The sequence below is a fragment of the Lactuca serriola genome, chromosome 1, assembly GCF_051521515.1.
Source record: "Lactuca serriola cultivar US96UC23 chromosome 1, Lser_US96UC23_V15, whole genome shotgun sequence".
Lineage (NCBI taxonomy): Eukaryota > Viridiplantae > Streptophyta > Magnoliopsida > Asterales > Asteraceae > Lactuca > Lactuca serriola.
The window spans coordinates 143,747,765-143,773,203 of NC_136408.1; positions in this window are offsets into that span (position 1 = coordinate 143,747,765).

Genomic DNA, 25,439 nt, shown 5'->3' on the forward strand with positions numbered 1-25,439 from the left:
TACTTGCAAAAGTTTCTTCAATTCATGAACTTCTCCCAATTGTATATTTTCAAGTGTGAAGGTGGTGATGCAAGCAAGTAAACAAATTGTATGAAACTTTTAAACAATTTCAGATTGTGTAGTATGTTTTGGTAAACAATTGTATAAATATTCAAATGTTTTGATATTGTATGATAGTTTAATGTTTTGTGGTTAAATTTTGTGTTTTTGCTTTTATATTTTTGAGAAAACTGGAAAAATGAACATAAAACAGGAGCTGAATGTGAATTTGTACAACTTCTATGGGGACGACATGTTGTTGCTATAGGTCTAGCTATGGAGACAACATTTCGTTGCTATAGGTCTAGCTATGGTGACGACATGTCGTCTCTATAGGTCCAACAATAGGAACGACAACCATCAACGAATAACGACGATTTGTCATCTTTAAAGCTAACGACAAAAGCAATCTATTACGACAGGGCTATAGCGACAAAGGCATATAGATATGACTTGTCCTCACAGCCATCTATAAGGACGACTTTCTAACCTATAGAGACGACAAATGCCGTCCCTATAGGTCCCGTTTCTTGTAGTGACAAGTAGAAATATTTGAATTTAGAACATTCAAATTGGATGTGTGGCTGGTAGCATCCTATTATTGGATTTTGATCATATGACAATGACATTGGTTTTTAATTGACTTGCACTTTATAAGGGTTGATCCATTGTGTTGTTTGTCTTTAATGCAAAACCAATCGACTCTAACCTTTAAATATTTTTACTACCGAATAATCAATAAACTATGTAGTGCATGTAAACTTCTTTTGGAAATGGTTCCCGCAACACAGGGTCACTTTTCTAGTTATATAGTTATATTTCCATTTAAGTTATACAATATTAATTTATTTAATAAAATGGTTATATCAAAAAGTAAACGTTACAAAGGCATTAACAACGAATCGTCTATTGTGAAACCACATTAACAACAGTTTCATGTCTTTCATCAAATATCGCTGAATTCCCCTTTATATACAAGTGGTTCATGGTAACAATACCCATCACATTGTATCCATTAGATTCTATATTTTGAATTTTCGATCATTTTCGACACTCAACGTCTCCATCTTTGTAAGTTGTGCAAGTAAATAATAATAAAACGATACAAAACAAAAACGAATATATTATGTAGGACTAATATTATAAAAGCCTTGAATTTTTAACACGTAATTGGAAAAAACCATAATATTTTTTTTATTATTTCTATGATCACAACTTTCTTGCAGAATTATTGTTCTATCCGGTTAACGAGTTTTATGGTTAACTTGGTTAATTTTTTTTGCAAAACCAGTGTTAAAAAGTTCAAATTTGGTTCATGAGGTTTGCGAAAAATTACACCACATGGTTTTTAACATTATTTTTTGTTTTTTGTATATTTTATTTATTTTCGGGTTTTTTTTTATAAATATATATACATTTTTTATTTTTTTTATATATCTTTTATTTATTTTCATTTTTTAACTTTATTTTTCAACAATTTGAACTTTTTTTTTTTTTTTTTTTTTTTTTTACCTTTTTACCTTTGGTTTTCTATATATATATTTTTTCTATTTTAGTTATTTATGCTTTTTCTAATGTTTTTATTTATTTAGATTCAAGAACTTGAATTCAATTTAAATTACTATAACCAGTTTTTTTATAAAGACCGATTATTATTATACTTTTTGTTCTTTCTTTTAGTCTATTATCAAAATGAAAAATATTATCTTCAATTTAAACTATTGATATCACATATAAAAATATGATTTAATTTGCAAGTTATATAATACATTGCAACACTAATTCTCAATAAACAATCTATTTTTTTTTTTAATTTTCATTTTTTCGTAACATAAATATAATAGCACTAAAGAAAAAAAAAAGAATAAAAAGAAAATAAGTTGGACTGAAATTACAAATATAAATATAACTATTTATTTACTTGAATAAAAATAAAAAAAAATACAAAAACCATAAATTATCAAAATTGTAATATACTCTAATATATTAATACATTTTACATTTTTTGAATAAAGTCAATAAAAAGCTAAAAATACAAAAAAATAAAAACAAATAATTGAAATACAAATAAGAAAAAAATAAATAAAAAGATAAAACGGTTAACAATATAATATGAAAAAAAAAACAATAAAAAAGAAAAAAAAAACTCTAATATACTCTATATATATACACTAAAAAATAGAAAACAAAAGGTTAAAAAAATAAAATTGTTGAAAAATAAAGTTAAGAAAATGAAAATGAATAAAATATATAAAAAAAAGAAAATAAAAAATGTATATATATTTATAAAAAACCGAAAATATTCAAAATATATAAAAAAATGAGAAATAATGTTAAAAAACCATGTGGTGTAATTTTTTGCAAACCCCAGGGACCAAATTTGAACTTTTTAGGACTGGTTTTGAGAAAAAATTAACCAAGTTAACCATGAAAGTCGTTAAGTGGGTTAGAACAATAATTATGCGAGAAAGTTGTGGTCATAGCAATAATAAAAAAAATATTGAGGTTTTTTCCAATTACGCGTTAAAAATTTAGGGTTTTTATAATATTAGTCGTATTATATATACTAATGTTACCTTTTGATATATATCATGATACTTTTTTAATATATGGTATTTTAACTTTATTTATTTCCAGTTTTGGTATGCATCCTCGTAAACCATCATTTAGACATAAGACAGATATGCAGAAATAGTATCTTTGGTATGCATTTTTTTTAGGGTTTAATCCAAATTTGGATTATTTTGGTTTCATGGTTTTTTTAAGATAATTTGTCTCTAAAATTAGTCTATGGTCAACTTGAAAAGACTAATCTACCATTTTAATTTATTTTTCTATTTTCTTAGATATTTCACCTTTTTATTTAAGTTTTTAAAAGTAAAACCAAATAAAGAGCCCCTCTCTCTCTCTCTCTCTCAAATGCACGATCTGTGCTCATTCTCCCGATGACGTTCTTCTCCAATACTTCCCCACGTCGATCTTCTTCTCCAACGCAACGTTGGATCCTTTATAGATTCAGTTTTTTCCAAAATTAACACCACCATAGTCCAAACTTGAGGATTATTCATCGTTCCACCTCTTGTCTCATTACCGCCTCCAAATCTAGATCCTATCGATTCAACTGTCATCATCGATATGAAAATCATAAATCCTCAAATGATCCAGGCTTGATTGTCTTCAATCATCAACGAGATAAGGTGTGATGTAGTTGGCGTTCAAGGCCTCAAAGATGTTTGTTACCATTAAGGCTCCCACAGATTAGGTTTAACTGTACATAATATATCTAAATATATGATTAAAATTATCACAGTAATTAGCTATTTCATCTCAAAATGCAATCGATTTTTCCACAAATGAAATAAACATAAAAAAAACATCAATTTTGTCAAATGTTTTATGTATCTTTAGGTTATGCTTTGTCCTCGGACTTCATTCTGAATCTATAGTGGCTCAATTGACAGGAAGTGGCGGTGGTTGGAGGTTTGTGTTCTTGTTTTCGTTAAACCTAGAAATTGAAACCTCAAATTTTGTTCCTCCTGAAGCTTTAATGATATAACCCTCACTGGTCCTTTTTGGATACGCTTCATAAGGGTGTTAGATGTTGCTGATTCTAGGTCGAAAACAAAATGTCACATGGATTGGTAATAAAGGAAGGATTTTAGAGTGAGAAACAGAGAGAGGAGGAAAGATTTTGGGATGATTTGTTCTTGATTTCTTCTTTGGTTCTTGTTGTTGGTGTGTATAATTTCATATGTGATTTCATCCACAAGTTTGAAATCTGCAATCTTGTTCCTCAAACGGCTTCGAAGGGATGATTGCAACGTCCTCAAAAAATCTTCTTGTTTGTATGGAAATCCAGAGTCATCATCCACTAATACCTCTCAATTACTACCGTAGATGATTTCTTCACTGTCTTGTGAATTTTTTTTGAAGAAGTCAGTGTAATTTATGCTCGTTTTTCATTCAAATTACGTAAAAAGAAAAATGATTATCTTTCAAAGAGTTCTTGGTGAATCCTGATCTTGGGTACTGAAATATGTGAATTATTGTGTGTTAATTAGGAATGAGAAATATTTTTGCAGTGAAGAATGCAGATGCCAAGAAATTGCTTTGGACGAATTAATGGTGGACGGACTTGAGGTGACCGAAAGTGATGGGTGGGTATCTGTTTGTGTGTGAGAGAGAGAGGTCCTTTCATGATTTTTTAATTAATAAAATATAAAAACAAGTATTAAAAAATTTAAAAATAAAAATAAAATGGTATTTTAGTGTTTTTAGACAAAAAAAAATCTAGTTCAAAAGGACTACAATAAAAAAAAATCAAGTTTTGATCAAACCTAAAAAAAATGCATATTACTAGGGATGGCAAACAGCCCCATACTTAATGGGGAACCTGAAACCCGCCCCCGTTTTTGACTGGGGAATCCCTAAGTTGACTGGGGACGGGGATGGAGATAGGGATGGGGAATCCCCGAAGTGGGGATGGGGATGGGGATTGGGATATCCCTAATCCCCGACCCTGGACCCGCCCCCGATATATAGTAATATATAAAAATAATACAACACATATATTTATAGTAAAAATTACAATACATAAAATTTGATCAAAATAACCAAACTCATTATTAATTAGTTGGTTGAAATTTTTTTTTTCTAACTTAAACTCGTGTATAATGTTTTTTTTTTCTATTTAGTTTATCTATTTTACCTTAAATATCACTTTGATAATTTTTTCTACTTGATTTTCATGTATTTATTTAAATTTGGTAGAAAATTTGTTTATATTTTTTATGCAATCTAAAGATATTTTTATATTTTGGAAAATCTTTAAACTTATGCTAGAAAAATAGAAATTTAAAGTTTTTCTTTACGAAAAGTTTTCATATTAAAAGAGGAAAAGAAATAATCGATTCCCCATTGGGGATCCTCATACCCCACTAGGGGTGGGGATGAGGGTGTATTTACATTCCCCGATGAAGATGGGGATAAGTATGATCGTTCGGGGATAGAGATGGGGATTGGGGTCCCCTGTATTCCAGGGTGCCGTTGCCATCTCTACATACCACGGATAATTTTTGATCATTAAAAATCAAATAATTAAATTAGTTTTATCAGCGAAGAACTGCACACCTGTAACCCATATAAAAGTTAAATAAATTACTTCTCAAATTAAATATTTACTTTGATCATTATAAAGCAGATGGATCTTGTTCTAAATTATATTCCATCTTTTAATGTAAAATTAAATAAAAAAAGCAAGGAAGAAACGTTATCCAAACAACGGATCAAAAGCATATGCAACATAAATAAATAACATAAGCAACCAACCTAATAAACAACGTACGACAATGAAATAAGAATACCATGTGCTATTCGGCAAAGCATTTTCCCTCTCTTTTAGCTTCTAGTCATTTCGCCAAAATAATTTCTGCTTCCTCTAGAAAACATCACAATTTAATATCCTTATCGGTTCATAAATATATGTAATTAGTGGGGTTGTCCAGTATCATACACATTAAAACTTTAACCAATTCAAAATATAAACTATAAAGATCCAAATTATAATTGTTGAAATAAAAAATATAGAAATCAAATCTATAGTTATTGAATTAAATACTATAAAAGGAAAACAGTAATTAATACAAATTCAAAATTACATGAACTAAAACTATAATCATCTTAAATTAACAACTATAAAGACAAAAACTATAAATAATTTGACCAAAAATATAATTATGACATGTAACTATTTTATTAATACAGGGGTTATTGTTGTAAATTCAAATATTGCGGGGGCACTTTAGCATATAATTATTCCGTTAATACAGCGGTTATTTTTGTAAATTTAAATATGGCACGGCACTTTATCATATCATTGTATTAAGCGAAATCGAGCATTCTAACACTTATGAATCAAAAACTTATTATTATTATTATTATTATTTTTCTTTTAAAATGACGGCTTTCTTTAGAATAGAGCATTGTGAAGCATTGATTTATGAGCTTTTGGTACATAACAAGAATCTAAGTACATTTTGGAGTTTCATTTCGGAAACGGTGAAATAAGAATCAAAGAGCATTCTGGAGTACAACTATCCGAAACAAGAATCTAAGTACATTACATTTTGGAGTTTCATTTCGGAGAACGGTGAAATAAGAATCAAAGAGCATTCTGGAGTACAACTATCCGAAACAAGAATCTAAGTACATTCTAAAGTATGATTGACCAAAACAAGAATCTAAGTATGATTGTCAGCTTCGACCTTAGATGTGACAATACGTAGTCACAGACAATCATTCTTGACATACGTTTCGGATACCCCATGTAGTTAAACTCTTACGTAGGATCATTCATAAGTATCTCGTATAATCGCTTCAAGATGAGTTTCTTATAGATTGAGCACGAAGAAAGTTTTACCAACTTGCCAGTTTATTTAGACAACCTTGAGCAGACCAACCGACATACTAACATGAACATCAAAACTGATGTGATGAATGGTTTTCAAGTATGTTTTTTGGCTATAGTAGGATATGTGAAATTTTTTTGTTCCATATTTTTATTGTTTCTTTAAAATTGATAATGTTTGTATATTTGAACAACCATGGATGTTCAAATGGGAAGTGATGTAGTCTGGGTATAGCGTGCGATCATGCTATTGCGACATCACATTATTCAAACATCACAATATTAGCTGGTATCGTTTAGATAAATTACCCGACTTATGTGTTTCGACCTACCAACATGACACAAAATGTACACCCTCTTCCCCCTTCATCTGAATGGGAAATACCAGACCCATTGATGGTCATTTTATTACCTATGTAATTGCAAATAATTATGTTTGTAATAGATTTGAAGTGACAAATGAAAATTATTATCGCCCTAGTATTTATTACATATTACTAAAAAAAAAACATAATTTAGAAATACCATAACCTTATTAAACCTACAAATAACAAAATGCATGATTTAAAAATACGAGACATCTTTTAAACTATTCCAAGCATGTTCGTATGAAAAATCAATCAATTATATTTTAAAGATCTCTATGATCAAAAGTTATTATAGAATGATATTGATAGATAATATATGATCCTAAAAGGTCACATTAACATCAAGTTGATGCAAATATATTATTTATAAGTATTTGATTGTTGATAAATAAATATAACTCTAGTAATTAATTGGAAATTATTTATTTCATGGAAATATTAATTTTCAATGTTAAGTATCATAATATATCATAAATTACGATTTATTAACTCATGTACATTTTTTTGGACTAAAAAGATTTTTGTCTTGTAGCTAATTGGGTAAGGGTTTATAAGTTAGAAAAGCATGAGATATATTTGTTGGATTAGTGTCTAAGTTGATAACTATATTTGGTATGTACGTGACCTGGTTGTGCATGGTCCTTTTGGGTTGCCTTCACCAAACCAACTTGATTGGATGAATAATAAAGAAAGAGGATGTTATGGTTTATTAATATATCATATCTGTTTAATTAACATTGGTCAAGAATTAATTAAGAATTAATTTTGTGGTCAAAAGAGGTTAATTGAATTAAGGGGAATGAACTTGTAATTATATGATAGTTGAAAAGTTGGGTAAGGAAACCCTAGAGTATAGGGTGGACGAATTCTAAGGATAAAGCCTTAGGAATTCTAAGGATAAGGCCTTAGGAATTCGTCTAAGGGGGTTCTAGAATTATCCTTGGGCTGCTTGGTGGCTAAGTAACCAGATAAGGATAATCACAGAAACCTTAATTCCCACACATATATAAGGACCTTATGGGCATGAGATTTCGGCTAGAATGAAACCCTAGGAGGCTTTGAGCTGATTTTTCCCTCTCCCCTCTCTCTCTTGCTTCATCCAATTGGTTTTGGTATTTGTGATTCATTAGAGGCACAACATTTGGGGTGCTAAGGTTCTCAAAGCTTCAAGATCTTCAATTAACAATCAAGGTATTCATCTAACTTGTTTATTTGATATTCAATTAGTTTTGTTGTATGCTAGATTAGGGTTTACAAGCTTTGGATAAATTTGCATGTACAATAGAGAAACCTAGATCCAAAGCTTTAGGGTTTTGCATGTGCACATAAGATGTTCTTTTGCTCAAAACCCATCAGTGGTATCAGAGCCTTGCTTGGTTTCTATTGTATTTGATGCATTGTATGTTTGTTCATTGCTTAAAATCGATTTTCTAGCCTTCTGCTTGACAGACTCGTCGAGTCCCAAAGTGAACTCGCTGAGTCAGATGAACTCGACGAGTCCAAAAGTGGACTCGGTGGGTCGGGCTGTCAGACAGAGGGAAATTCGGGATTTTTGCTTATTTTCACTTGGGATAATTACCATAATTGTTTTTAATTGATAAAATCCGAATTTTATTGATTCCTTATAATTATCTTTGTCAAAATAAAAGATATTTTTCATTTAATTAGATAATTATTACCTTATTTGATAAACGTTAATTATTTGAATTATTTGATCAATTATCTTGCATGAAATTGGATTAGGTCAAAATAAAATAATCACCAAAATTAATTGTTTAACTGTTTATTTGAATTTTGATCTAGATAGTTTTGAAATGTTTCAAAAACTTTCCCTCAAGTTTTGGAATTTACATTATGATTAAAAAGTTTAGTTTGGAAATAATTAAATTACAAACCCTAGAATTTTATAAGTTTAAAATTCATCCCTATACTATTATAATATTATAAGAATAATTATTATATATATGTATAAGATAAATGCTAGTCTTGCCGTTAGTAGGCCGCATTCACGAAGGTGATCTATAAGGGGGACATACGGTTATGGCCTATAAAATGGACGTTTAATGGGTGTCCATTCTCACCCACAACTTCCTTGATTAGTGGAGAGTCGTTAGCCGAACGGGTAGGATAGGGCAACTAATTCCTCATTAAAAGTATAATGATTAATAAAGTAACTAAATGTTTTTATATAATTCCCAATCTTAGTTACTTTAGAAAAAAAAATGTGAATTTGATGTTATTCCATGAAATTACACTTTGTACCTTTGCTAAGATGTTAGTGGAGCGTGTATGGTTAACCGACACACTAATTTGGCTCTAAGCAAAGGTGGCAAAGGGTGACTCGATGTTTGTCATAGATCAATAGAGCGTGTGTGGCTAACCGACACATTGATTAGATGACTGTAACATTGGGGGCACCATATACATTTGCATGGTTATTCACACCTTGTTTGTGATCCTCGGTATCCCAGTCACAAACTTGAAGGGAATATCGAGATTTAAACATGCCATTGAAAAGTTCAATGAATCTCAAAAGATCTAGGAGTTTCAATACATTTAACACTTCACCGCTTTTGTTTTTCATGGTGGAAATTAGTGAATCGTCATTCACTTACCATTAAATTATTTGCAATTTAAATTACAACATCCATATTTTAAGTTGTAAATAATGTTGGTGGATCTTAGCACTAATTTTTCATTGGGTGTTTAATTAGGGATTCTTATCTAATCAAACTTTGTCTTTTTTCCTTTTCAGATGTAGAACTCAAACAACGCTTCAGGCTCAAACTCTTCCGGCTCATTCTCACTCATGAATTTGTGTGCGAGGATGATCTTCGATGGGTCCAATTTTAATGATTGGATCTGTAGCATCCGAATGGTTACCCGCTACGAGGACAAGGAGTATGTCCTCGACAAGGAGCTAAAAGAAGTGAACATCAACACTGCTACTCCCGAGGAGATTGCTACTTTTGAGGCCCACAAGCGAGATGCTACGAAAGTCCATTGCATCATGCTCGCAACCATGACTGCAGAACTCCAAAAGTCCTACGAGGACTTCTACCCCTACGAGATGCATTAAGATTTGATGGATAGGTACCATCAAAGTGCGAGGCAGGAGAAGTACGAGATCATCACTTTGATGATCACGACCAAGATAAGAGATGGAGAGTCTGTTGCTGCTCATCTCCAGAAGATGCAAACATATGTTAACCGCCTGTAGAAGTTAAATATGGACTTCAATGACGAGCTGGAAATCAACATAATTTTTCACTCCTTACCGCCTTGCTACAACCAGTTCCGCATGACCTACCACATAAACAAAGAGGAGTTCACGTTGAGCAAGCTTCAAGGGTTGTTGCAGACTGCTGAGAGCAACCTCAAGGATAAATCTGTTGCATAAACTCCTACTGTTGCCCCCGTCTTGGTTATTGGGCAAGGGAAGGGTAAGAAGAGGAAGGCTCCTTCTAAGAGCCACCATAAGGTAAAGTCCCATGACGGCACCTCTTCTAGTGGAACCAAGGCTGGTCCCACTGTACCCACCTCCAACCCGAAGGATGCAAAGTGCTACTACTGCCATGAGAAGGGGCATTGAAAATGAAGTTGCCCGAAGTATCTGCAAGATGTCAAGGACGAAAAGATCAATCCATCCTTCGCAGGTATTTATACTATTCAATCTAATAACTCATCGCATGCTATTTCTTGGGTACTTGATACAGGATGCCGTTTTCACATTTGTTCTGATTTGCAGGGCCTAAGAAGAAATAGGGATGTGGAGCATGGGAAGATAAGCTTGATCATGGGGAATAGAAAATCATCGCCTGTCACCAAGATTGGAGTTTACTCTTTAGTGCTTAGTAGTGGGTTAGGACTAGAGTTGAATAATTGTTTCTATTCGCTAGAAATGGCAAGAAACATCATTTCTTTTCATGGTTTATATAAACAAGGATTTAGATTTTCGTTTGATAATGAAAAAGGTTGTATTAATGCTTTTCTTAATGGTGTTTTCTATTTTGAAGCATTGCCTTGTAATTGAATATATGAAACTGTGATGGTTGTAGACAATCTAGGAAATGATGTGTTGTGTATCGATTCTTCCAATAGTTTGGATAAAGCATGCTTGTGGCATTGTCGTCTTAGACATGTCATCAAGAAACGCATAGCCCAACTTCAAAAGGATGGAGTGTTGGAGTCATTCAACCTTAGGGACGATGACGTGTGCGAGTCTTGTTTACTTGGAAATATGACCAAGTCACCCTTCACTAGCACTTGTGAAAGGGTCAAGGGTTTATTGGATCTCATACACACCGATGTGTGTGGGCCCTTTAGATCCACCACAAGGGATGCAAGCTGCTTCTATGTGACTTTCACCGATGATTATAGTAGATATGGGTATATCTACTTATTCAAGCACAAGTCAGAAACCTTTGAAAAGTTCAAAGAGTTTAAGCAAGAAGTGGAGAATCAGTTGGGCTGGAAAATCAAGATGCTTCGATCCGATCAAGGTGGAGAGTACCTTAGTCTTGAATTCCACGACTACCTTAAGGAATGCAGAATAGTTTTGTAATTGACCCTACCTAGGACACCGCAGTTAAATTGTGTAGCTGAGAGGCATAATCGAACATTGATCGACATGGTTCATTCCATGATGAGTCGTGCTGTGCTACCTATCTCATTCTGGGGGTATGCCTTAGAGACTGCCGCTGATATCCTTAACTTAGTCCTTGGAAAGAAGGTTGCCAAAACACCTCACAAGATGTGGATGGGGAAAGCTCCCTCGTCGGCACATATCAAGGTTTGGGGTTGCGCGGTTTTCGTAAGACGAGAGTGAATGGATTTGAGCATCCTAACACTCCTATGGTGTACATTCAACCCTAGAAACCGTGGATCTATGTTTTCTCTATTATACATGCAAATATGATTTTCCAAGGTTCTCATCCTAATTATCATACCATGGGGTACTTGTAATATAAAAATTATTGGGATGACATACATTTTTTTCATGTGATTGATTTTCTTAGAGCTTCAAGAGCCTAGCACCAATAATGTGGAAGCCTCAAGTGGAATCACAAATCACCAAAACACCTTGGAAAACTTGAGAGAATAGTAATCACACTAGAAATTGGCCCACTCTTATTCACTCACACACTAGTGCCAAAGACCTCTTTATATAGTATGGAGGATTAGGGTTACATTCATGTAAACCCTAATACCCATGAACTTTCATTTCCATAGGATCCATGGGTTAAAAACTCGTTGGACTATCCATGTAAGGTTAGCCCATCCTAAATGAACTTGGCTCATTCTCTCTCTCTCTCTCTATATATATATATATATATATATATATATATATATATATATATATATATATAAGAGTCCATATTTTAGTAGTTCCTTTTTTATCACTAAATTAATTCTAAATTAATTCTTGATCAATACTAATTAAATAATATGATTTCATATTAATATATTACAACTTAGAATATAATAATAAACCATAGGCATACTATTCTCACAAGACTATCCATACAAATTGTTCTGGTGAAGTGCAACCCAAATGGACCATGCAACTCTCGGGTCGAGTACATACCAATAATAGTTATGGGCTTAGACATCTAATCCAACAGTCTCCCACTTGGATAAGTCTAAAACTATTATTCAAGTATAACTCCAAGATCCCGACTAGAAATCGTAGCTCTTAAAGCCGCTGTCGAACTCTGACCTAGTCAAATGACATGTCCATTAGATAAGGGATCATATGTTCCTCCATTCTAGATATCATATGGACTGAGACATGGATTATAATCATTCTCTCTGTCCATTTGTTGTTTCCCGATTTCAGATTTATGACGACTTATTAATTGAATAAATCAAATCAGTCCAGGCTTGGCCAAATACTTAGGGGTGTCATCCGTAAATCATCGAGGGGCCCACAAATATCACTTTTATTCCTCCAAGGGTAAAAGGAATGGATAAACTTCGACCCAAATGTTCGCTTGTACTTACTCATCAAATTAGACACAACGATATGTTTTATAACAACCAAGTTACTGGTTGTGTTTACATATGTCAATATGCAACTGACACGCAATTACAACTCACACGTCTCCGTTTGAATAATATAAGATATTATCATCTCATGATCACTCGTGGAAAAATCCATGAAGTGATTCAAATAAGCGTGGGTTTAATCCAATACTCGAATCTAATTCGAGGAGCACTCATGAATGTTGCAACAACTTTTGCTATGTCTAAACACTTTAGACATCTACAAGCCCAATTCATGACAGTCTTGATTCATACCTATTTCCAAAGTATGATTAACTGTAGAGAGTTTGAATAACCTAGTTATTCGGGAAGTCAAAACATATAAAGTGAAACACAAGAATAATCGAACCCAATATGGTCTCAGAACTTATGAATATAAATAAAACACCTTTTATTTATCACCATATTGATTACACATTATTCATTTTATAATGTTTCGAATAATCAACTTAATACTTGAACTGAAACAATAGTCGTGCCATGCTCCAAGCATGTACACTATGTTTGTCTAAACAATAGTTATTTCATACTCCAAGTATGCACACTATGTTTATCTATGATCCTTACTTTGTGAAATAGACCAATTGAACATGATTCCAATGATGCTCATTTCACAATCCCAAATCCTTACCGCAAATGTAAGAATACAAGATTCTTTTCCATTTACTGAAATCTGTAAGATTCTTTAACTTATATGCATTAATTCTCTTGTAATGATTATGCACAAAAGTAACAAAGACTTGGCAACAGACATTTATAGAGTATTCCAATAGAGATCAATTCCATGGAAACGAAGTCTTAAATTCAAAGTATATTCCTTTGAACATCCTTCTTGCATTAAGTTTTTCTAATCTTACACAAATTTAATGAATACCTTCCACCTATGGAAACATTTCCACATTCCCATTTTGACTATCACTTCTGAACAAGAGTTACCTCTTTTCAGAATATGTCAATATGGTGCTTTCAAAATTAACACTATACTTCCAATTGTTTATGAGCAATCAATCTTTGGTAAACCTCATATTGTCCTCGACAATTGCTTAATTATTTTGGTCATATCCAGTCCTAGTCCTTTTTTCCTCTTAATGCCCTAGGCATTTGGAAAATTTAGAATAGATGAATATTATAGCACATGTAATTGGTCCTATACCCGAAGCATATGGGACACGATTCATGATGTCTCACATAAAGACATGATCCCAGACCAGCCTTTTGCTAAAATATTTTTATTTTCCATGTTTTTATAATTCGACTATGAAGAGGGATGCCGTAATCATAATCGAATTTTGAGAACGCAATATATATAGAATTTCCTTATGTTGAACCATTCCAACATCAAATTCACATATATATCCTTGACCAAGGATGATTAAAATATCAATCTAAGCTTTTAGAATTGAAATGAAGTATAATTTATATATCCTTGACTAAATATGATTAAAATCTCAATCTAAGCTTTTAGAATTGAAATGAAGTATAATTTCCTCTTCCTTAATTATAGCAACACAACTTTTTTCCCAAATGAAAGTTTTGTTTTCTATAATTAACAATGCTAACTTGCAACACCTTTCCTTTGATAGCTCACATGTGTGTCCAAACAATTTTAGAACTATGAAAAGGGATGCCATAATCATAGTCTCAATTGTTTAGACCTTTTCCATTTCTCACAAGTCCATGTTAGTGTGCCGGTTAACCACACACTCTCCACTAACGACTTTGAGAATGCAAATATCACAATTGCTATCTACTTAAAATCTACTTAGTGAAAGCGTTTCCTCACCATCATTTTCATGAATCGAAGAGAAACCTTACGACACTTATATTTTTATGGTGTATGTGTTCCTATCCATGTAAATTTGTCATAACCATAATCACAAGAGAAGGTTAGTGACAAATCCAAACTCATATGGACTGAACTTGTTTATTCTTAATTTATTGCCACCTGGCAGCAGAAGGGCCTACCATTGCTTCAAGGTTTTTATGAAACCAATTGAGAACTCTCAGAACTCATATGCAAAGCCAACTTTAACTAGAATGGACAAAAAAACTAGAATATGTTAACACGATTGGTTATAAACCTCAAGTCATGTGCTAGTGATAAACTACATGTTTTATTCTTGATTAGTTCTTGAAACTCTTTCAGGATATTTAAGACTCCCATTGTCCTCTTGAAATATAAGACTCTCTTGCCAAGAACCATTCCTTGACAAACAAATATTCAATAGATAGTGCGGATTCTTATCAAGACAAACATTTCACATAATTGGCCTGAGTTGGTCTCTGTTTTATCCAAAACATTAGAACATACCAATTTCAAATGTACAAGAGTAGAAAACATTTTACTCTACATTTGACAAGTGTTATAAACCTTCTTTAAGATATGTCACTCAAGTTACAATCTTGAAGTATGACTCTAAGAGTTGTTTTTGGAACGAAGCATGACTCATCTTCTTGATTTAACCATTTCAACAATTCATGATTCCTTTTCTTAGCCATAGGAATGCACTAAGATCTCCTTGGAGGACCAATTGTGATATGGTTTCTTAATCATTAAGATGGTCACAAAACATGATACTAAAGTACTCTCCCATCTTTTCAGATGTGAGAAACTTTTATCTTTCTGCCTAATTTGATTTTTCTCATTCGTTCTACCACACATTGAAACGTTTCCAACGTTTCAGAATTATAATTAAACTTGTAAGTATAACCATATTTACTATACTTTAGTAAATCATGACGAATAGTCTTATCGATCTTTGTGGTGGACTTGACCAGTGCAGAAGAATGTGTACTCGATCCCTTAGTCCTTCACTTGACTCACATATACATGTAAACAAGGAATTATTCTTAATTTTCCAAAGATGAAAATTCTCATTCATCATACAATACAACTTGCATGATTCCAAGTTTCTGTCCAATTGAAGCTTGGTTGATGAGAGTCTTTCCTTATTTGGTAAATTTAGACACTACCACAAAAGAAAGAATCAAATTCATATTTCCAATATTACTAGAAACATACAAACATCAATTTTTCATAAATTCCATTGCAAGGAGATATGATAAAAGAAAACAAAATTTTATTTATTTATAAAATGCGGAAAAAACTTTTTCCTTACAATGCAACTTTAAATGAAAACTATGCTATTACATATTTCCTAGCAATCTATCATAACTCCTAAGCAGTAACTCAAAAATCCGATCTTCGAACCATACGATTGAAATCCATCTTCGTGAACAGATTCAACATACTCTTCCTTTAAGTTTCCTTCCTTTTTCTTGATCCTGCTAAACATCAAAATGTAACCTAGTCACATCATGTATTAAGAATCAACAATTAGAAACTTAACAGAGTTAGATAATGTACTTACCTGAAGTAGATTCAAACTTTTTTATTCTTCCTTCTATCAGATCTTTTAGGTAGTCAGGGTAGCTTCGCAACCATTGTCCCTTCTTTTGACAATAAAAACATATAGACTCTTTGAGAATGGTATACGGGAGTATCACAGACTTAGCCTTTCCCTTTACCTTTTGGTCAACCGGGTTGACCAAGGCCGATCCCTTTCCATTGGGAAGAGAAAGCTTTTCTGGACTTCCAATGTTACCATTATAATTGTCTATGGAAGTTTGAGAAGTAGATCTTCCACCCAAATTTACTTTTCCATTGCGCCAAAACATTTCTGATTCAACAACAACAAGCGAATAAGTAAGATCAATAAGGGTCATGTCGTGCTCTGTCACATAGTAGTTCTTAATGAACTCATTATACGAATCAGGAAGTGATGAAAAACCTAGTCAACAACTAACTTCCTTGAGACTTTGATACCGAATACTCTTAGCCTGTCGATAGGTGACTTCATCTCCAAGACATGAGAGCACACAAGCTTTCCATCTTCATGTTTCATTGCAAGTAAGGGTTGAGTGACCTTGAATTTTTCAAGTCTTTGAGCTTGTGGGTCAGGAAGAATAATTGGAGGAGGTAGAGGAAGAGAAGTATGATTTCCATAATCCAATCGTGGGACATCATCTTCATAAGGAAAGCTTGTTCCAAGGGATTTGGGAAGACCATAGTTGTCTGAACCAGACATCTACCATGGGAGAAATTCAAGTTAGTTGATTTTATTCCTTTATAGAACACCCAATTTGAAATATTAAGGCTAGGACCCAACACAATATTTCATAACTTTGAAGAGGGATACCGTAATCCAAGCTACAAAATATTTTAAGGTAGGCGAACGACGATTCACCAATTTCCACCATGAAAAACAAAATAGGTATTAGGTTTTAATTGGATTGAAACTCCTAGATCTTTTGAGATTAATTGAAATTTTCAATGGCATGTTTAAATCTCGATTGTGCTCTCTCAAGTTTGTGACTGGGATGCCAAGGATCACAAACAAGGTGTGAATAACAATGAAAATTAACTTGGTACCCTTAATTTTATCACCTAATCGATGTGCCGGTTACCCACATGCGCTCCACCGATCTATGATAAACATTAAGTCACCCTTTGCCACTCTTACTAGTCCATGTTAGTGTGCCGGTTACCCACACACGCTCGACCAATGACTTGGTAAGGTATAAAGTGTAATTTCATGGGCTAGCACCAACTTCACATTTCCCTAAAGTAACTAAGATTGAGAATTTATAAAAGGTTTAGTTACTTTATATTTTTCATTATACTTATAATGAGAATTATAGCCCTTGTCCTACCCGTTCGGCTAACGACCCTCCACCAGTTAAGGAAGCGGTGAGTGAGAGTGGACACCCATTAAGCTGCCATTTTATAGGCAACAACCTTATACCCCCTTTATAGTCTGGCTTCATGAATGAGGCCTACTAACAGTAAGACTGACTTGCTCTTATATATATATATATGTATATATATATATATATATATATATATATATATATATATATATATATATATTACTAACTTATAATACTATAAAGTATAAGGGTTGAATTTTAACTTTTAAAACTCTAGGGTTTGGAATTAAAGTGTGTGTGAGACTTTACAAATTCCAAAACTTGAGGGCAAGTTTTGAAACTATTCAAAAACTTTTCAACTTCATAACATATGAGTTTAATGGTTCTTGAAAATGATACTCTTCATTTTTATAACCTATGACTTTTAATGATCCATTTAAAAGAAAACTTTTGGAATTCCATAACTTGAGGGCAAGTTATGGAGTCCATTACATTCATCAAGAACAACAATTCAACTAACAAGAATGTTCGAGTTCCAAATTAAACCCATATGATTAAGGTAATTCAAATCAAACAAATTCAATGTAATTTAGATTAATCATATAAACTAAAACAAAGTATGAAATTTTGACAATCACCTTTCAATTGGACAAGCAAGAACATTACCTTCTTGAAAAACAGGTTTCTAGGTTAAAAAAACAGTTTAGGGTAATGATCCTCATCCAATACCAAGTAAAACCCCGAAATTCTGCATACAGGGGCATCACCATGTTGTGGTAAAGACTGCCACGTCGTGGTGAGCAGTCAGATGCAAAAAATGGCAGAATTTCAACTTTATAAAAACATGTAGCATCAATTATAATTGAAAACAAGCCTAGGCTCTGATACCACTTAAGGGATTTGAGCATCCTAACACTCATATGGTGTACATGAAACCCTAGAAACCTTGGATCTATGTTTTCTCTATTATACATGCAAATATGATTTTCCAAGGTTCTAATCCTAACTATCATACCATGGGGTACTTGTAATGTAAAACTTAGTGGGATGACATACCTTTTTTTCTTATGGTTGATTCCTTGGAGCTTCAAGACTGTAGCACCAATAATGTGGATGCCTCAAGTGGAATCACAAATCACCAAACACCTTGGAAAACATGAGAGAATAGTAATCACACTAGAAATCGGCCCACTCTTATTCACTCACACACTAGTGCCATATCATGTGCCAAAGACCAATTTATATAGTATGGAGGATTAGGGTTACATTCATGTAAACCCTAATACCCATGACCTTTCATTTCCATAGGATCCATGGGTTAAAAACTCGTTGGACTATCCATGCAAGGTTATCCCATCCTAAATGAACTTGGCCCATTCTATATTTATGTAAGAGTCCATATTTAATTAGTTCGTTTTTTTATCACTAAATTAATTCTTGATCAATACTAATTAAATAATATGATTTCATATTAATATATTATAACTTAGAATATATTAATAAACCATAGGCATACTATACTCAAAAGACTATCCATACAAATTGTTCTTGTGAAGTGCAATCCAAATGGACCATGCTACTCTCGAGTCGAGTACATACCAATAATAGTTATGTGCTTAAACATCTAATCCAACAGAGAGACTCACGACAAGCTCGAACCTCGTAGTGAGCGGTTTATTTTCATCGGCTACCCGCATAAGTCCTTTGGTTATCTCTTCTATAGCTGAGTGACAATATTGTCTTCGTTGCGAGGAGAGGGGCTTTCCGAGAACGAGAACACATAAGCCAAGGAGATAGTGGGAGGCAAATCGATCTTGAAGAGCATCAAGAATTGAACGGTCAAGGAACCTCTAACACTGGCACTCAACTTGAGGAGGAAACTCTTGTTGAAACGATTGACGAGTCAATACCTCTTAGGCGTTCCGAAAGGGTTAGCGTTCCACCCCAGTTTTATGGTTTCCATATTACTACTGAAGGGGATACGTTTATTAGTGACAGTACACTGGTAAATTTGGACGAACCTAACAGCTATAAGGAAGCCATGGCAGGCCCGGATTCTGCAAAGTGGAAAGAGGCTATGGACAACAAGATTAATTCCATGTTTGACAACCAAGTTTGGAATTTGGTTGACAATGTGCCTGGACGTAAGACGGTCGGGTGCAAGTGGATCTTCAAGAATAAGACCGACATAGATGGGAAAGTACACACTTATAAGGCACAATGGGTTGTGAAGGGATTTACTCAAACTCCCAGAGTTGACTATGATGAGACCTTCTCACCGGATGTGAAGATAAAGTCTATTAGGGTGATGCTAGCCATTGCTGCATTTCATGACTATGAGATTTGACAGACGGATGTCAAAACCGCTTTCCTTAATGGAAAGTTGGCTGAGGATGTTTATATGAGTCATCTGGAGGGTTTTGTCGATGCAACGCATCCTAATAGAGTGTGTGTCACACCCCCAAACCAAAACGGTGGAAACGTTTGGGGGCGGAGGACGTCATGCTCAATATCATAACCATAGTGAAGAAAGTAAACACAACCATCATAAATATAATTTAAATGGTTACATAGTTGCAAAATACATGTTTCCAAATAAATTACATATGATGTCAAAATAGTTCAAAAGAAATCTACGCCATAGCATCTTGTCTTCAAAAAGTCTTGTGGTTACCTGTGTTACTGATTACCTGAGAACACAAGTTGTTTTTGAACGAGTATCAGCATTAAAGCTGGTGAGTTCATAAGCAATTTATGAATGAAAAATGAATGTTGTTCCTTAAAGTTTGTTTCCAGAAAATCCAATATTTTCAAAAAGGTTTATTGTAGTCTTAGCTGAACCAAGACTTAGTAAATGTAAGTAAATCATCATACTTATATGTGGTTTTATATGTAAATAAAACTCCTTTTTGTGAAATCCTTAAATTCCCGTGAACGGCGTGTTTGTTAATTTCCCATGTGAGTTGTTATAACCATACTATGACTCGAAGACCTCGTACTTGACATTCTTCAAGCGTCGGAATGTTATGGCACTTGTCACCCCAGACCTACCGGTCTAGCTGTTGCAAGCAGCTCAGGTGCGAGTTGTCAAACCCAATATAAATCTATATACAACTATCACGCTCTCCCTACAAGAGATTATGGCTATAACTATGTCACACCCCAAAACCGATAACGGCGGAATACGTTTCGGGGTGGAGGACGTCATGTACAGTATCATCACAATTGTATAATAGTAAACAAGAAACATACAACCATTGCATTTACATAGTGAATTTAATTACAAGCGTGTTTTGTATTGTTCAACAAACACCAAAAGTAAATCAAAAATAAGAGATGGGTCTTGCATGCTCCACCTTCTCCAAAAATACTGCATCCGTACCTGTCTATCTTTGACCTGAGGATACAAGTTATTTTGAAAACGAATATCAGCATAAAGCTGGTGAGTTCATAAGAGTTTAGTGTGAGTTTTAGTATAAAAAGCATTAGAATCGGTAGTGTGAAAAGCTGCAATTCACAGTCATATGTAGTAGTAAAACCTAGAAAATCTTTAAGAAACATGTCATTCTTATCTTTGAAAACCATTTATCGTAAGAGTATATTAGTGATTCTCAAATAAGTAGTGCAATACGGTAAGTTATGCCTGAAGTCAATAATAGTGGTACCAGCTTCCTTTAGTGTTAGATTCTTGGTTACTTTGGGATATTAACTTAACATTTAGTTTAGTATTATAGCGTGATTATAGTGTATTTCTTGTATGTTACCAATAGCGTGAGTAATAGCGGACCCCATGACCTTCCCGGTCATGCATAGTATAGTGAAGTAGTGGCATCCCTGGGCCTATACGGCGCGGACTGAAGTTAACAGTCGGGATGATATAGCGTCTGCCCCGTATAGATCTATACATGTAGTGTCGTCTTCCTGTCGGAAAACTCCGGGCGTAGTGGGTAGCGAATAGAGTATCTCGTAGTGGATTAGTGTTTTACCGTCTGTTTAGTGGTTTCTCTTTTGTTATAGTGTAGTAGTCATTTACTATAATTCATAGTGTGTTCCCTTACTAGTGTATTGTCTGGTAATAGTGTAGATTATAGTGTAGAGAGTAGTGACTATAGTGAGTAGTGGTAGTAGTAGCATTAACTATACCTATTATAGTTAACTTAGTGTGTATGGTTCTTGTCATGTTAGTGATTTAGGCATCTAATGAAATGAGAAATATTCGTAACCCATACTAATATACAAGATATATAACTAAGAAATCAACGACAGTCGGACGGATAACCACTACCCTAAGCCCACAATCAAACAAGAACAGGAAATAAGGCGAGCTATCGGTCTTAAGTCCTTCAAGTCTTACTTATATAAATATATCAGTGTGGTTACAATTTATAAGAAGATTTGTTTAATAAAAGCATTGCTCAAAAGGAACATTTAAAAACTTGGTTGTTTATCCGAAACAGTTTTGAAAACGTAAAATCCATTTATAAGGCATAGTGATGAATCACATGTGATTTGAACTACGGATAGTGAATCACATGTGATTAATCTCCGTAACATGAATAATTATTTTGCATAACTTTCCTTAAACATGTATAATCAACTTGTATCCCCCCCTAAAACATATAAAACATTTGAAAGGTTCATTAAAGGGGTATGAACTCACCTGAAATCGCGCAAATCGGGTGAATCGGGTAAATCGGGTAAAAGTGTCGGTTGAGCGTTTGGTACCAAATAACGACTTGAGCACCTTTTTAGGACCCTAATGTCATATGAAATATGTATTTTACAAGAAATAAGTCATTCTCTGCTTCTCATTAAAGTATTTAGGCATTCTAGCATCAATTTGGGATTTTTGGGCCTAGAAGGGGTTCCCGGGAGTGGTACAAGGCCAAGAAAGGTTTACGGGGGAGACCATGAGCTCACTCCCTTGGAGTTTAAGGCCTAAAGGCCACTCCTTGGGAGTTTACGGACGTAAGCCCCCTAGGCTTGACCGTAAACTCATGTGGTCCTCCCAAATTGCAAAATAAGGCCTTTAATCATTTCCCTAAATTACTAGCAAGTGTTTTGAACCAATTTGGAGGGTTTAAACCCTCATTTAGGGACATTTTGGGGAGTTTACGGCCAAGGCTTGTGCTTAGGCCATAAAATCCATTTTGTTCTTCAAAATGTATGTTTAAATGGTACAACACACTTCCCTTCACCTTAGATAAATACTAGAAGGCCTTAGATGGAGTTTTGGGGCATTTTGGCATAAAAATTGGGGAGTTTACGGCCCAAGTATAGCCTTGGCCGTAAACTCTTCTTTTGGCTTCAAAATGAGATGCTTAATGGTACAACACACTTCCCTTCACCTTAGATAAATACTAGATGACCTTAGGTGAAGTTTTAGGGGCATTTTCGCATATTTATTGGGTGTTTACGGCCCAAGCTTAGACTTGGCCGTAAACTCCTCTTTTTGCCTCTAAATGGTGTTGTTTAATGTACTAAAACATTTCCTAGGGTCATAGCTAAATTCCTACATGCCCTAGATGAGTTTTTGGGACTTTCATCAAAGGTTTTTGGGTGTTTACGGCCTAAGCATAAGCTTGGGCCGTAAACTCCTTTTTAGGCCTCAATTTCTTATGTTTTAATGTCCAAACTCCCCTAGGTAAATCCCTTAATTAGTATATGAGCTTAAAGGAAGGAAAAACGGGGTATTTGGCCAAGTATTGGCTGTTTACGGCCTAAGGGACTTCCTAGGCCGTAAACTCCTTTCAATCATTTAAATCCTATGGTTTTTGGCCTCTAAATACAATGAAGTATGTTTAGGACAAGATAGGGAAGAAGTCCTTATGTTTTGGAAGCCAGAATTCGCGGTTTTGGAGTCGGGTTCGGGTCTAGAGAGAGAAAGTAGTGAGAGAGAGTGGATGTGTGGTAAAAGAGTTTAAATGTAGTGTCCATTTGTTTATATATGTCTCGGGTATTGCACCCGATACCCAGCTACCCGATGCTAAAGTTTAACGGGGTTAAAACTTTTTTCCCGGGTGAAGTGGTTGAAAAGTAATATAACTCTATTTGGTTAAACGGGGTTAACACATACAAGTTATATTTACTTATGATAATATCAAGACATATATATATATATATATATATATATATATATATATATATATATATATATATATATATAACTAGATATTTGTTTATTGATGACTCCAAATATTACAGAAAATAACATATAGCGACGCATTCCGTTAGTGAAGATGGGATTTGTAACGACAATAGATTTGGGGTTGTCACAAACTACAAGACTTTTCTGTAGTACTAAAGAGTACTCCAAAGATGAATGTCTCACAAGTTTATTCATTAACATGTTCACGTAGTTTGTAATAAAATACTCGCTTTGTAAATCGATAGTATTATCATTTGAGGTGTCCAAACTATACCTATTATAGTTTTATCAAAATGTTTTATGTTGTAAATGAAGCCTTGTTATGCATGAACTTGTATTTTAATAAAGTGACATTGAAAATGCTAAATATAAAATCTTACACACCTTGCTCAGCATGTTACAAGGTGTGAAAAATACTCTTAAACTTGTTTTAACAACTTAACTCTTAACTGCCACTGTTTTAAATTATTTATAGAAAAATCATCATGAGTCGAAAACTAAATCTGTGAACTCAGAGAGTTTGGAAAACGAGTCTACTATGTTCACAAATTTTCTTATAATTTTTGGTGGTCTCAAACCAGTGTGAAAATTTTCTTTTTCACAACCTGGTCCGATTTCGTTGCTGCAGTGATAGGCAGTTTTGTAAAAATCACTAAAAATTGTAGAAAAATCATATGAAGATGTGCAAGTATTCATTTTAAAGGTATAAACCTGAAATATTTTCATATTGAACAGTTTTGAAAAATATGAAGTTTAAGGTGGGTAAAACAATTGCTGAACATGCCACAACTTTTCTGTTGTAAGCTGTCAAGTTAAGTTTCAAATGTGTTTTGGTGTTTTAACTTGTATTCCTCCCTTGAAAACTAATGAAAACTAGAAAATATAGGTGTATGAACTCACCTTTAGTGATTCTTGGAAGAGTGAAGGGTCAAAGACGAGGAGTATCAAGAACACTTGATGAACACGTAAAAGCTTGGATGATCCTAAGAACGATTATTTGAAGTTAGAATGTGTATAGATGACTCAAGGATGTTATGAAAACATGGAATAAAACTTGAGTTTAGAGGAAATACTTACCAAAAAGTGAAGTAATAACTCAAGAACACTTCCAAAAGTGGCTGAAAGTTGAGAGAAAATAAGCTTCTTTGTGTGGTAAGAAAGGTGGAAAAGTGTGAGAATGATCAAGTGAATCAAGAACTCCAGGGATTTCCTTATATAGAGGAGTTGCTGGAGCAAGTTGTGAGTTTGAAGTGATGTGTGCAATGGTTTGTGTGATGTGGATAAGGTGGCAAGTGAGAGGGTGACACATGGAAGGAAAGTGGGCACGCTTGACCCACTTGTGGGGTAAATATCCTCTTAATATAAAATAATGATTTCAAATTAATAAATCCTTGAGAAATAAATGAAATATGAGTTCTGGGAGTTTAAAATGGTAAAAATATGAATTTGGTGAAAAAATCCTGTCAAAAACGTCAAAAACGGGCTTAGGAGGTGAAAGTAGTCGAAAATCGGGAGAAAGAAGCGAACCTGCGAGGTTCGGCCCTTAGGAGGTGAGAACCGAGAGAAAGGAGGAGTAGGGACCGAAGGTAGGTGAAGGGACCGAAGGTGGAGGTTCGGTTCACAAGGTTCTGTTTGAGGGGGGCTTCGCTTCTGACAGGTTTGGCCCTTATGAGAGGTTCCCTCTAAGAGGGTTTGGTTCCTAAGAGGGTTTCGACCCCAAATG